This window comes from Sorex fumeus, unplaced genomic scaffold (assembly GCF_029834395.1).
Source record: "Sorex fumeus unplaced genomic scaffold, SorFum_2.1 ptg000075l, whole genome shotgun sequence".
NCBI lineage: Eukaryota > Metazoa > Chordata > Mammalia > Eulipotyphla > Soricidae > Sorex > Sorex fumeus.
Genome location: NW_026606132.1, coordinates 13285505 through 13300668, shown reverse-complemented (window position 1 = coordinate 13300668; position 15164 = coordinate 13285505). Strand labels below are relative to the sequence as shown.

The 15164-nt window shown below is 41.2% G+C and overlaps 1 protein-coding gene and 1 pseudogene across 2 annotated transcripts in view; one reads left to right on the top strand and one right to left on the bottom strand.

The window, feature by feature from the left end:
- The window catches only part of LOC130038444 (melanoma-associated antigen 10-like), a 205757-nt gene that overhangs the window by 94334 nt on the left and 96259 nt on the right, over positions 1 to 15164 (bottom strand). The gene's annotated exons all lie outside the window — the stretch shown is intronic.
- On the top strand, positions 4806 to 5332 carry LOC130038445 (60S ribosomal protein L23a-like; annotated as a pseudogene).

Genomic DNA, 15164 nt, shown 5'->3' with positions numbered 1-15164 from the left:
AAAAAATAATAACTTCCTTGCTGGGGGAAAAGACAGCTAAGATAGAGAAGGGACTACTAAGTGAGTGATGCTTGGATGACTCGCTTGGGATGGGATGTGCATGCCGAAAGTAGACTATAGACCAAACATGTTGGCCACTTACTACCTGCATTGAAAGCCATAACACCCCAAAGCAGAGAGAGAGAGAGAGTAAAAGGGAATGTGCCTGCCACAGAGGCAGGTGGGGGGTTAGGATGGGGGTGGTGAGAGAGATACTAGGAACATTGGTGGTGAAAAATGTGCACTAGTGCAGGAATGGGTACTCAATCATTTTATGACTGAAATGTAATCATGAAAGTTTGTAAGTCTGTAACTGCACATCATGGTGATTCATTAAAAAATAAAAAATAAAAATAAAAAATAAAATAAATAAATAATAAATAAATTTTAAAAATAATGCCTGTCCTGAACAAGACAAAGTGGGATGGTGTCCAGAGATGGACTGACTGAAAGAGCTGATGTCAACTGGTGGTCAGGAATGTCTTCGTTGTGGATAAGACTTGACTTGAGACTTGAATAGTGATGAGAAGTCATCCACCCAGAAAGATAAAACTATGCAAGGTATAAGTAACAGTAAGTTAAAAGGCTCCAAGGTATAAATTTTCAACAGTAAAGAAAGAAAGCAACGTGACAAGAGTTAAGTGAATGTAGGAGAGAGTAGAAGCAAATGATGTTAGCAAGGTAGAGGCATGAAGCCTGGTAGGCCATAAAGAGAAGATTTCTGGCTGTGAACAGCAAGTGATTCCAAGATTCTAATCAGAAGAGTAGTGGGGTATATTTATTTTTCAGACATTCACTTTGGTTGCTGTGTGTAGGATAAATTTCATGGGAGGGTAGGTCGAGTGAGGACACATGGACACTCACTTTAAAGCTATTGCAATAATTCAAGGAACGATGATGAGAGTGATGGTAGAAATGATGAGATGTGACCAAATTTAGGATATATTTTTCAGCTTGAAGTCAAAAGGCTTACTGATGGATTGAAAGTGACATATAAGAACAGAGGAATCAAAGATGATTCCTAAGTTTTTAGTTTGAGCAACTGGATGCATTGTGATGCTGATTTTGGAAATGGGAAAGACTTCTTGGGTTGGTGGTAAGGGAATTGTTCATAGGGTTTTGGAAAATATTTAAGATGAAATACGTGAACAATTAAGACTTTTAGATCATTACACAAATATTCACATTCGGATTGATCATCTGCATGTCTTAAAGTCTAATTTTCACAAAACACTGGGACAAACACTAGCAATGCAACCACAAACCTTTAACACACTTCAGAGATTAACATAAACACAACAAATTAAATTAGTAGTTATGGAACTAAACCCAAAGTATTTAAAAACTAAATATCAAGAAACAGTTAAAAAAAACACCTACAATTAACAGAGACAATGATGATAAGGAAGAAAAGCTTCTGAACCCAGTGTACTACCTAATACCCACGGGTTCTCCAACAGCTATGGAGTGCATTCCCAGTGGTAGAATCCCCAATATAAGTTCCAAGACACATCAGAAATGTGTTCATCTTTGTCTATTGAATTTCAACCTTCAGTAAACCTTAAAATCTCACTTGGAAAATTATTATAAGTAGGGTTCCCAGCAACAATATAGCATATAAGGCTGTTGCCTTGCACATGGCCATCTGAGGTTTGATCCCTAGTGACACATACGGTCCCCCAAGTCCTGCCAACAAGTGATCCCTGGGTACAGAGCTAGAAATAAGCCCTGAGCATCACCAGTTGTGGGAGAAAGAAAGAAAAAGAAAGGGAAAGGAAGGGAAGGGAAGGGAAGGGAAGAGAAGGGAAGGGAAGGGAAGGGAAGGGAAGGGAAGGGAAGGGAAGGGAAGGGAAGGGAAGGGAAGGGAAGGGAAGGGAAGGGAAGGGAAGGGAAGGGAAGGGAAGGGAAGGGAAAGGAAGGAGGAAAATTATTATGTCACCTCTGGTTATTCAAAATTTTGAAGTTCTGGAACTTGAATCCATTTGTTTACAGTAATTAAAGGAAAAATATGTACACTTTAATGAAAGAGGATTCACTCAAGTTATACCAAAAGGGTTTCTATGTTCATCCTGGGACTCTATGAAAGCATCTACTCAAAAGACTGTACTTTCCACACTTTTAGGCTGAACAGGAAGAGAAAATTCAGCATGTAAAAGATGGTAACATCCTGTTTGTAGTCATTTCAAATCCAGGACCCACACATTTCTCTAAATCCTCTTTGACTTCTTTTTTAACTCACTGCTCTGCCTCCTGGAATTGTCATGCCCTGCATCATATATATCTGTCTAACTCCATGCAACTACCCTCAAGGGCCCATAGGACATGCCTCACGGCATGAATGTCTATTGATATAGGTTTGTAAATGCTCTTTAGGAGGATAACATCAACGGCTAGACTATAAATAAATTCCTCTGTGTATGTACATTTAATGATAAAACAAGTAATCTGACTTGCTTATGAGTAATTTTACAGTCAGGTAATATCCTTATTTTTCTAACTCTAAAAATATCAGCATGTGATACCAGAATTGGAAACATGACATTCTCATACAGAAACTGATATAGTGAGTGCCAAACAACAGAATGCAGATTCTGTATAAGAATTGTGCAAATGTTTTAATGAGGAATACTGAAAAAGTTGCCATGGAAATGTTTCTAATTTGAGACTTAATGGATACACCAATATTCCATTCCACACCTGCCATATCTGCCTAAGTCTAAGACGTGTATGGGAACTATGAAATTTGTTGGAAAGGATTTAGACCAGAACTTGGAAAGGTTTGTAAAAGAAAAAGTATAACCTGAAATACAGTTCACGTTTCTATCATTAAAATTAGAACCCAGTATTATGACAGCAACTTAGACTGGTTTCAAGAGGAAAAAATCTAGCACTCTATAATCATTCTTTCCCTGACTCTCTTTCTACTGTGCCAAGTCCTCCTAAAATTGCCTTCAAGTAGCTAAGTTAATACTTTGATTTTGATGATGGTAACACCTGAAAGTTCTTGGGTCTTACTTGATTTGGGGGGATAGGTGGCCAGGGGAACACCCGAAAGTGATCAGGGCTTACTCCTGGATCTATGCTTAGGAATCACCCGTGGTGGTGCTCTGGGAGTCACAGAAGTGCCTGGGATCAAACCCAGCTTGGTTCCTTGCAAGAATGACAGCTGCTTTCCAACTGTACTATCTTTTCAGCCCATGAGTAAATACTCCAAAACTGAAATAACTAAATAACTCTTCCCACATCCTATTTATTCTGATAATAAAGGACAGAAAGTTAAGCACAACAATGTCGAAAGAGCCCTTAAAAAGAAGTAGAAATATTCAAAGTTGTAACTGTTGGGAGCTAACACAGAAGTCATCAGTTTCTGCCTGGCTCAAAAATGGGCCTCTGCCTTGCTGTTTTAAAAGCCCTGTCTGCCATAGAGGCAGGGTGAGGACTGTGTTGGGGAGGGATACTGGGGACATTGATGGTGGAAAATATGCACTGGTGGAGGAATAGGTGTTAGATCATTGTATGACTGAATCTCAAACATAAAAACTTTGTAACTGTATCTCACAGTGATTCAATAAAAAATACACTGTACACTGTCCTCCCATTGTTCATCGACTTGCTTGAGCGGGCCCAGTAATGTCTCCATTTTGAGACTTGTTACTGTGTTTGGCATATCAAAATACTCCACAGGTAGCTTGCCAGGCTTTGCCGTGCGGGTGAGATACTCTTGGTAGCTTGCTGGGCTCTCCAAGAGGGTCGGAGGAATCGAACCCGGCTCAGCCGGGCCGGCTAAATGCAAGGCAAACACCCTACCACTGTGCTATCACTCCAGCCCACCTATCATTGTGAAGCAGAATTCAATAAAAAATTATAAAATTAAATTAAAAAAATTTAAAAGCCTAAAATGGGATGATATGGATGCTGAGAAGGAAGGAAACAAACACTATTGGTAAAACATGTGCAACACAACATACCAACTGTTAACATTAAAATGCAAGAAAAATGGCCATGAGAAATCACAAACCACTCAAAAGCACTTTGAAAATGGGCTGCAGTTCAAACCTCCTTCCTGAGGACTGTGAGAATTCCCCAAGGGAGTTTTACAATCCTGAATTTGTCAGTAAACTGAAGCCATGTGTTTATTTTAGCATATGAATATCAATTAAAACTTGGGGGCCAAAGAAGTAGTACAGTGGGTAAGGAGCTTGCCTTGCACTTGTGAACACTAGTTTGAATTCTAGGCTCTGTATTTCATCCCCCAAGCACTACCAGGAGTGATGCCAGAGCCTAGAGTCAGAAGTAAACCCTGGCACAACGCCCCCATCCCCACCACAAAACACCTTTTATTCGCCCTATCAGTAATCAAATATACTAGGATAAAAGTCAAGGACATGGACTCTGGAATCAATTGCCTAGATCTGAGCCTCAACTTTTCCAGGTTCTAGCTGTGTGTCCTTAGTAAAATTACTTGATTTCTCTGTGCCTCTGATTTTTATTCATAAAATCAGGACACTATAAGTGTCATCAATCTACATTGTTGTCATGAAAGTTAAACATATTTGAATAGTATTTATAAACTGGTTAGAACAAGACTAGGCATGCAGAAAGCTCCATGTGGCTGCCTACAGAACAAAAAAATAGATTCTACTCATGTACATAACGTGATATTCTCCAGAATTATGTCTTACTTTCATGTAATAACCATGAAAAGGTCTCTAACTTTGAAACTCAATTGTATCCGTTTAAAATGTCTTACCCAGCTTTTTACAAAGATGTCACTTCAGAAGGCCAAGGAGAAAGTCCCTGCCCCTCCCAAAGTTGAAGCCAAAGCCAAAGCTTTGAAGGCCAAGAAAGCAGTTCTGAAAGGCGTCCACAGCCAGAAAAAGAAAAAGATTCGCACATCACCCACCTTCAGAAGACCCAAAACGCTGCAACTGAGAAGGCAACCCAAATACCCTCGGAAGAGCGCCCCCAGGAGAAACAAGCTTGACCATTATGCCATCATCAAGTTTCCTCTGATTACTGAGTCAGCCATGAAGAAAATAGAAGATAACAACATATTTGAGTTCATTGTGGATGTCAAGGCCAGCAAGCACCAGATTAAACAGGCTGTTGAAGAAGCTCTATGACATTGATGTAGCCAAGGTCAACACCCTGATTAGGCCTGATGGAGAGAAAAAGGAATATGTTCGGCTGGCTCCTGATTATGACGCCTTGGATGTTGCCAACAAAATTGGGACCATCTAAACAGTCTAGCTGGCTAATCCTAAATACAATTTCTTTTCCACCATAAAAAAAAGTCTTACCCAGCAGTGAACTTAGCACCATATACCCAGAAATCTTTAAATGGAGTTCATCTAATGTATTCATGTTGCAAATGAGAAATGTGAGGTACACAGCAGGTTCGTGACCTGAACAGGGTAGCAAAGGGTCAACTGTGGTAGTTAGAAATTGAAGTCAAGTCACTGTTCTCTCCATTAGCTGATTCTCTTCCTTCCTAAGGTTGAGTTTCAAATATTGGTATCTCTAGTTTTCTGAAAGTAGAGCTGTGAAATATTTCCCAAGTCAAATGGCAGAAATCCAAGAAGCAATTACCATTCATTTAGGCAGAAAAATTTGAAAAGTTCTCAGACGCCAATAACATTCCACCAAATTATATCAAATAATAGAGAAAAACTAAAAATCACACTCACCTTTCCTTTCAAGTAGAGACACAAGTGCTAACGCAGGTCTTTGGTAAGAGCAAAGTGATGTAGCCCCAACTTTCGAGTGGCAGTGGAGGGCCAAAGAGGTGACTCAAAGGGCTGGTGCAAATGCTTTGCATGCAGGAGCCTCAGATTTGACCCCTGGCAATGCGTGGTCCCACTGGTCATACGAATAACCCCTTAGCACCGTTGGGGGTGGCCATCTCCCCCAAATAGAAAAATAGGTGGATACCTGTTAATTTGTAAAAAACTTATTATATATGATCTTATAAAATAAATAATACTAGTCAAAATTATATTTAATAACATTCACTGCAAATCATGTGGTTGGCACATTATAATCATTGGTTTTGCCAAAGACTGGTTCTTCGTGTCAGAGATAACTGCTTTTCTCACAAACCTTTTTTGAATGTGATTCTCCCTTAAATCAAGACCCTGTACTTCCTTCCGTGACTGGCTTAGTTCACTCAGGCTGCTAGAGCAAAATACTGTAGACTAGTGGCTCACAGTTCTGGAGACGGGGATGTCCAAGTTAGAAACAGCGGCAGATTCAGTGTCCAGTGAAAACTTGCTTCCTGGTTCACAGAATGAAATCTATCTATCTGCTTGTCTGTCCTTTTATTTCCTTATGAAGGCACCAGGATTTATAATAGTGTTAGTATTACTGTTTTAAGAACACAATATCACTGCGCCACATCTACCAGAGTGCCTACTTCTTCCCACCACTGACTCTAAGCCCCTTTCCACCACTGCCACTCCACTGCCTCTGCTTAGCTCAAGATGTTATCCTTTATATTATTCTCTTATGATTTATTTGGGTTCTTTGGGGTGGGAGGGTGGCTGGAGTCACACCTGATGATAGTCTGGGCGTACTCCTGACTCTATACTCAGGGCTCACTCCTGGCAGTGTTCAGGGACCATATTTCTATATACCCGGGATCAAATCCAGGTAATCTGTTGTGCAAGACAAGTGCTTTCCTTGCTATACTGTCTCCAGCTTCCTTACTATGATACTTTATGCTTCGCATATAAGTGAAACCATTTGGCATTTGTCCTTTTTCCTCAGGCTCACTGCACTTAACTTGATCCCCTCAAGTTCCATCCAACTTGTAAGTGCAGTCTTATAGGAGGCAGTCTTATCAATGTGGCTTCACATGGCAGAAGTGGGTGAAGGAACTTGCTGGAATCTCTTTTATAAGGGCACTGATTTCTTTCATGAAGTTTTTACTCCGAAGACATAATCATGTCCCAGAGGCCTCACCTATTTATGTCATCCCAGTGAAGACTGAGTTTCAAAGCAAGAGAATGGGAGAAGGAGGAGACACAGATCTATAATCATTGCACATTTAAAAACAATTCCATTGTAGTCAAATAAAGTGAACCTGTTGAAAAACACCCCCAAGGTGATTCTATTCCTTGTAAACTAATTCTTCAAAACATTTCTCCTCAATGAGTGACTCCAATGACACTTTAATTGCAACTTTGATTTTCCATATCAGGTTTTATGTCTTGATTATACTGCAAATATTAAATTATTGAGAATGTATACAAAACAGGAATTAAACATGGAGGCCAATTTTCGAGGCAATGAAGTAGAAAAACAGAAACTGCTTCTTAATTCCTTAGTCAATTAGAAGAAAATAAAACTAAGTGAAGAGATCAGCTTTATAGTTTCTAAAGGGGCATTTCTGAAAGTCATAATTGTGAATCCTTATGCTGTATTCCTAATAACTAGGGATCCTTTACAAAACAAATTTCCTGAAAATCAAAGCAGAGATTCTGAGGGATGCTTCCTAAGAAGAAAACCTATCACTGAAAATTTCTATTTACTTTTACATCTATCACCAATAATACCGCAGTGAGTTAACACTTGTAAGCATGAAACATCTGATAGCAAACTCATCAATTTCCGTCTTTTCACAATTTCAATGCAAATCATGATTATTTGTTTGAAATGAAGTCTGATTGGCTTATCATTAACTCTATTGCCTCCCATGAAGCAGTTATTGAACCTTGTCTAATGCTATGAATTGCACATAATCAAATGTTTCCTCCCGTGAATTTTTAGACACTCCTCAAGCAATAAGAAATTTCAATTTCACAATGGAATATCAATAGAACTATGTACTATGTATGTAATGACCCTCCAAAGCATCACTAAGGGAGGGGGCAGAAAGATAGTACAGTAGATAAGGAGATTGCGTTGCTCACAGCCAGCACATGCAAGCTCCCAGACATCCCCTTATGATCCTGAACTCACCAGGAATAATCCTTGAACGCAGAACCAAGAGAAATACCAGAGGAAAGCTAAGTGTGCCCCTACTATGGGTAAAAACAGGAATTGTTACAACAGTAGTGGAGGGAAGAGCAGAGGGACACCAGGTAATTTAATTAATACAATTGGTCATTTTAAATGAGTCTTTAAAATCTCCTATACCTGAGAGGTAACCAGTCAGATAGGCAAAGGAAAGAGTTAATTGGTAGAGATAACAAACACTTAAAAGGGATCCACAGGTCAAGAAACCTCCTCAATATGGCCTTGAGAATAGCAGGAAAAGCGGCAATTCTCCGGGCTTGAGTGATAGCACAGGGAGTAGGGCGTTTGCTTTGCATGTGGCCGACCCAGGTTCGATCCCCAGCATCCCATATGGTCCTCCAAGCACCGCCAGGAGTAATTCCTGAGTGCATAAGCCAGGGGTCACCCCTGTGCATTGCCGGATGTGACCCAAAAGGAAAAAAAAATCAAAAGAAAAGCAGAAATTCTCAAGCATATGGAAAAAGGGACAAAGATCAGCAGGGCAACAGGGCTCAAGAGCCAGGCCCTGGAGCTTCAGTAACAAACTACAGAGCAGCAGACCTCATAAGGAACACAGTAAGGAACAGGACAAGTGGTATCATACATTGGAAAAGAGAAAAAAAGAGAAAGGATAAGATATATGATGTCATATATCCAGAGAGAGGGGCCGTAAGATCTAGGACTACCCCCTTAAACTGTAAAATAAAGAAACTTGGAGATCATAAACATCTGGAGTTTTGGGTGCTACCTTTCCTTCAGTTACTCAAGAAGCTAAGTTCAATTTCCCAGTGAGATAACGAATCTCAGCACATTATAAAATATCTGAGATTCATTTTGTCAGAACTGGAAGGTCTGTTTAAGATTATGCAGTCAAACTCTGACAAAGTCAAGGAAATAGTGGTCCAGGTCAGCAAATGAGTTTTGGAATTATGAGTCTTCAAGAACACTCTCCAATACCTGCCAGATTTAGAAATGCTTTTTGTATTTGTAAACATGTTTGTGTGCAAATCTGTTGTGGAACATCAAAATTGGACTTATTCCAATGTACTTCATTGGAGTAAATCATAACCTAACAAGGTTTCATTGCAATCATTTCTCATTAATGAATATTAATATTTATAGATATTAACTCATATTAGTTCTTCAGCCATGACATATTAATGTTTGAATGAAAAAACAACTGTAATCTGGGAGAACTTCCACACTAAATGCATTTTTATTAGTCATAAACATGGTTTTATTAGTCATAAACATGGTTTATACATATGGTTTCTTATTGTCTACCTACTAATAAATAAGCTATAAAATAATTTCTGTGATCTCCGAAAGACACTTGCACTAGCTAATTTATTTTGGGAAAAATAATTATCTAGGAAACCAGAAAAATCATCTTGACCAGTGGAATTGCATAGCAATGACAAGGCCATGGGTCTTTTTACTGATTTCATACAAATCCTTAGCCATATTACAGTCTTCTGAACTCTCCATGACTTATCATTGAATAACATAACTATTTAAACTTTGGTTCAGGTTTGGGTTCAAGACCCCTTCTGACACAATGCTTTCCTTGAAGGACATCTTAGCATTGAATACATCTTTCCTTAAAAGTTTACATGAAGCTGACCATAATGCAGTGCATGCTTTGCTGTAAGACCCTGAGTTTCATGCCTGATCAGAGACTGCACTGGGCCTCAAATGCCATAACAGCAACATGAAAAACACTTGATATAATGCCCAGTAAACCAAGATTAAGCTCAATGAAATGAGTCAGAAAGAGAGGGATAGACATAGAAAGATTGCATTCATCTGGGGAACATAAAGTAACAAAATAGGAGACTAACACCCAAGAGTGGCCGAGATTAGTACCATGAGTTTTTCTCCATGGCTTGGAGGCCAGCCACACACTCTAGGGGAAAAGGGACCTCAGATAGATAAAGGTGTACCAAATAAAGGGTGTTTGGAGGAACCTCCCAGGATGGGAGATGCATGTTGAAAGTAGAATATGGACCGAACATGATTGCCACTCAATGCCTCTTTTGCAGACCACAACACCCAAAAAGAGAGAGAGAACAAAAGGGAACGCCCTGCCACAGAGGTAGGGTGGGATGGGGGGATGGGTGTGGGAGGGATACTGGGATCCATGGTGGTGGAAAATGGGTGCTGGTGGAGGGATGGTTATTTGATCATTGTATAATCGAAACCCAAGCACAAACATTTGTAAGTCTACAACTATACCTCATGGTGTTTCACTAATAAAATTTTTTTTAAAAATCAAGCTCAAGACACTAATCATGAATGAATTCTAGTCACTTACACTTCCGTAGTTTCTAAACCTGCACCTTGTTGCTACTTTGCTTGCATATCCCACTCACTCAAATAAACGGACATGTTGGCCCATAAGCCAGATTCTACCTAGTGGAACGCAGAGGACTTATCCATGGTAAGTCATTCAGGGACAGCTGTCTACTATAAAACTTCTTAGTTGTGCCATAGAATCGGACATTCAGCAACAAGGTACCCCACTACTCATATAGTTTGTCACTGGTCTCTTTCATTTCATTGTCCTGTTTGAGACAAGGGGTTTGGAGAAATGTCACTAAAAGCATATTGATTTGGCATCCTATGTCAGTAGTACATTGTCTAAATATGTCTGGATTGTTCTGTTTTCTTGAGGGGGTCTTCCAAGTGATGATCAGAAGGCCTTGGGGTATTTCCAACTAACCAGGTCAGCAGGTTAATGTAAATGTCTGAGATAAGGATGGGATTCTGCTCAATGCCTGTAGTGCCATGAATCAATCCTCTAGACACCTCTACAGTGCCTGGAGGTCACAGGACAGTGCTCAGAGGACCTTGTGGTGCCATAGATCCAATTGTGTTGGATACATGCTAGACAAGCACACTAAACACTGCACTTTCTCCCTGGATTAATGATTTGGTTTGGTTTAACCAGAAGGATCTGTCAGGCTATTTGACATAGAATTACTGTAAACATCCCAAGTTCTAGAGCAAGACAAGCTGAGTGGAAAGTCCAAGCTTCTCATGTATGATCTTGGCACATAAATTTTCTGACTTTGATTTCTTTACATCATCTATTACTATTTAAGTCTCCATTACAGTAAGAGAGCAAGTTGACTGTGGCAAATAACCTCAGTTGGAATACAATCAATATTTCTCTCTTTTTTGTTTCTGGGCCATATCCAATGATTATCAGGGATTACTCCTGGCTCTGTACTCAGTAATTACTCCTGGTGGTGCTCAGGGGGATGATATGGGGTGCTGGGGATTTAACCTGGGTCAGCCACATGTAAGGCAAACACCCTACCTGCTGTACTATCACTCCAGCTCCTACAAACAATATTATTCCCATTTTGTTAACCACTATGTTTTGGTAAGCCATAGTTGTCTTTTCTAAATGTCCAAGAAATGCATCCATAATTTTTAACTGGAAGGAGTTAAGCATCAATCTTTTGATAAACTTACAGCAAATGTAGTATAAAGACAACAGGCTTATTTTTTTATCTTGTGTAATTTTCATGAAAGGAGAAGCCGACAAAATCTCAAGGCCGACCTAGGCTGCCACAACGAAGGAAGACAAAAATGATCGTCTGTACTTTCAATGCACGTACGCTAGCATCAGATGCATCCATCGAGGACCTGATGGTACAAGCGCAAATGATCAAGTACGACATCATTGGTCTGACCGAGACAAGAAGGCACGAATCTCACCATGCCGTTTTCGACACTGGAGAAGAATTGTTCCTGGGAACATGCGATGAAAGAGGTGTCGGAGGCATCGGTGTCCTTGTCAACACAAACTTGGCCATGAGCATTGATTCATTTGAATGCCTAACAACCCAAATCGGACGTTTACATTTGAATAGATGTGGCTCACTGCCTGCAGTTTCTATCTTCATTATCTACACACCAACATCTCATTATGATGAAAGAGAAATCGAAAAGTTCTACATGGAGCTGGAGAAGTTCTATAAAGAAGACCACACCTTCTACAAGATCATTGTGGGTGATTTTAATGCCAAAATAGGACCGAGAAGATCAGCTGAAGAACTTCACATCGGGACCCATGGCCTAGAATGGAACGAACAGGGTGAGAGACTGTCTGAGTTCATCATGTCGACCAAGACCATTCATGGTCACTCACAGTTCCAGAAGGCAGAATCTAAACGTTGGACATGGGAGTCTCCTGGTGGACGATTCCACAATGAAATAGACCACATCATATTCAATCGACAGTTTTGCCTGACCGATGTCGCTATTGTCCCAAAATTCCGAATGGGATTGGACCACCGTCTCCTTCGTGCAAAATTCTACTTCACAGAGCGGGGAGAAAGGACTGCAAAGTTTAAAAAGAGAACTCGCAGAACGACCACCAACTGGGAGCTCTTTGGCACTATTGCGGCAACATGGGAAGATGCCATTGTTGACAACATTGACGAGGAATACGATCGACTGGTTCAGCACCTCCATGATTGTGCGAGGAACACCAAGAAAGAGATAGCCACAAAAAAAACGCCTGTCTTCGAAAACTCGAGCTTATTCGCCAATGTGGTTTGGCGCATGCCTCAGGCAACCACAAGCTAACGTCCGAGCTCGCAAAGCAGTGCAGAGATGCGATCAAGGAAGACCTCAAAGAGAGAAGAGCAGAAGTGCTGGTAGATGCGGCAGAAGCCGGGAAAAGTATTCGTAACGCCCGCCTGTCCTTCGCCAACTACAACACCAAGATGACTGCCCTCCGACGTCCTGATGGATCCATCACATCCTCCAGAATGGCAATGGAGAAGATTATCCATGACTTCTACTCAAATCTCTTCGATAGCCATGTCCACTTGCTGACATACCAAATTCCACAGGATGGATATGTTGTTCCCAACATTCTCCCTTCGGAAATCCGACACGCCATTTCATCGGTAAAGAAACAAACAGCACCCGGCCCAGACAAGGTCAGACCTGAACAGCTGAAGAACCTGCCGTCAGTACTCATCAATACACTGGCTCGGCCCTTCACTCGCTACCTGTCTGAATGCAAGGTTCCGTCCCAATGGAAAACCAGCAGGACCGTACTACTGTTCAAGAAGGGAGACATCCATGACATTGGCAACTATCGCCCGATCTGCCTATTGTCTGTCATCTACAAACTGTTCACTCGAGTCATCCTAAATAGGATTGGCAGAACACTAGATGAAGGACAACCATGCGAGCAAGCAGGGTTCCGCAAAGGATTCAGCACCATCGACCATATCCACACGATAACCAAGCTCATTGAGGTTTCTCGGAAGTTCAAGATGCCGCTCTGTTTAACGTTCATTGATTTAAAGAAGGCCTTTGATTCTGTTGAGACGGAAGCGGTCATTGAAGCCCTAGCCAATCAGGGCATTCAAGCCCAATACATCAGGATCCTCCGTGAGCTGTATTGTGGATTCACTACCAGGATCTCACCATTCTACAAAGAAGTGATCGTTGATGTCAAGAGAGGGGTGCGGCAGGGTGATACCATTTCCCCGAAACTCTTCAGTGCCACCCTCGAGAACATCATGCGACGACTGGAATGGGAAGGAATGGGAGTGAAGATAGATGGTCGGCAACTACACCACCTCCGCTTTGCTGATGACATTGTTTTAATAACACCAAACATCAGCCAAGCGGCACAAATGCTGGCCGACTTTGACCGTGAGTGTGGAAAGGTAGGACTACAGCTGAATCTTACGAAGACAATGTTTATGAGAAACAGCCTTGTTCCTGACGCCCCATTCGCTCTCAATGGAACGACCATCTCCGAATGCAACAGCTATGTGTACCTAGGTCGAGAGGTCAACATGACAAATGACCAGGCACCCGAGCTGCGCAGGAGGAAGAGAGCGGCTTGGAATGCCTTCAAGAACGTCGAAGAAATAGCTAAGAGGATGAAGAACCTCCGGCTCCAGGCACATCTCTTTGATTCCACTGTTCTTCCTGCATTAACATATGCCTCAGAGACCTGGGCCCTACGCAAACAAGATGAGAACGCTATTCAGGTCTCCCAAAGAAGAATAGAAAGAGCTATGCTTGGAATATCACGTTTCACTCAAATGAGAGAACGAATCCGGAGTTCTGACATCCTTCGACAATCAAGGATCAGGGACGCTGTCTCATTTGCCAAGGTGTCGAAAATCAGATGGGCTGGTCACGTAATGAGATTTAAAGACGACCGTTGGACTAGAGCTGTTACTGATTGGATTCCACGGGATGTCAAAAGACTGCGTGGCCGCCCACCTACCAGATGGTCAGACTTCTTCGTCAAGATCATGAACGATCGGTTTGAGGCCCTTCATGTTCCCGGAGTGAACAGATGCCATTGGGCTACACTAGCACGCGACAGGGACAAATGGAGACGTTACTGGCGCCCGCTCGAGCAAATCGACGACTAACGGGAAGTTAAGTGATTAAGTGAAGTGAATTTTCATGAAATTGCATTTCTCTGCTTAGGAAATACTATAAATTGATGAAATAAATTTGAAAAATATCTGGAATCATCAATAACACTGAGGTAAGGACCATTGACATTTTGACTTTATTTTTCTATGCATTTTTCATGTCGTGCTAATATTGCATAACTTGCACTTTAAATAACATTTTACCTTTTAATTCTAAATGTCTAAAGAAGGAAACAAAAAGTTAACATAACTACTATCAGATGATTTTTAAGGATATATGTGTGGGGGAAAGGGGAAGAAAGAAATACGAAAAGGAAGGAAAGAAGGATGAAAGGAAGGAAGGAAGGAAGGAAGGAAGGAAGGAAGGAAGGAAGGAAGGAAGGAAGAAGGGAGGGAGGGAGGGAGGGAGGGAGGGAGGGAGGGAGGGAGGGAGGGAGGAAGAAAGGATGGAAGGAAGGTAAGAGGGGAAGTTAAGAAAGGGAGAATAAAGCAAGCACAGAATCAGAGAGAGTTCAGATAGTTCTGGAGCATATGCTTTAAATTGGAGGAGGCCCAAACTCTATTCCCATCAACTCTATCCCTTAAGCACTGACAGGATTGACCCCTGAGCACTGAGTGAGGAATGTGTCCTGAATACTGCGAGTATGGCCCGAAAGACAAAAAAATAGAATGAAGGACATGTTGTTCAAAAATTGAAACCCA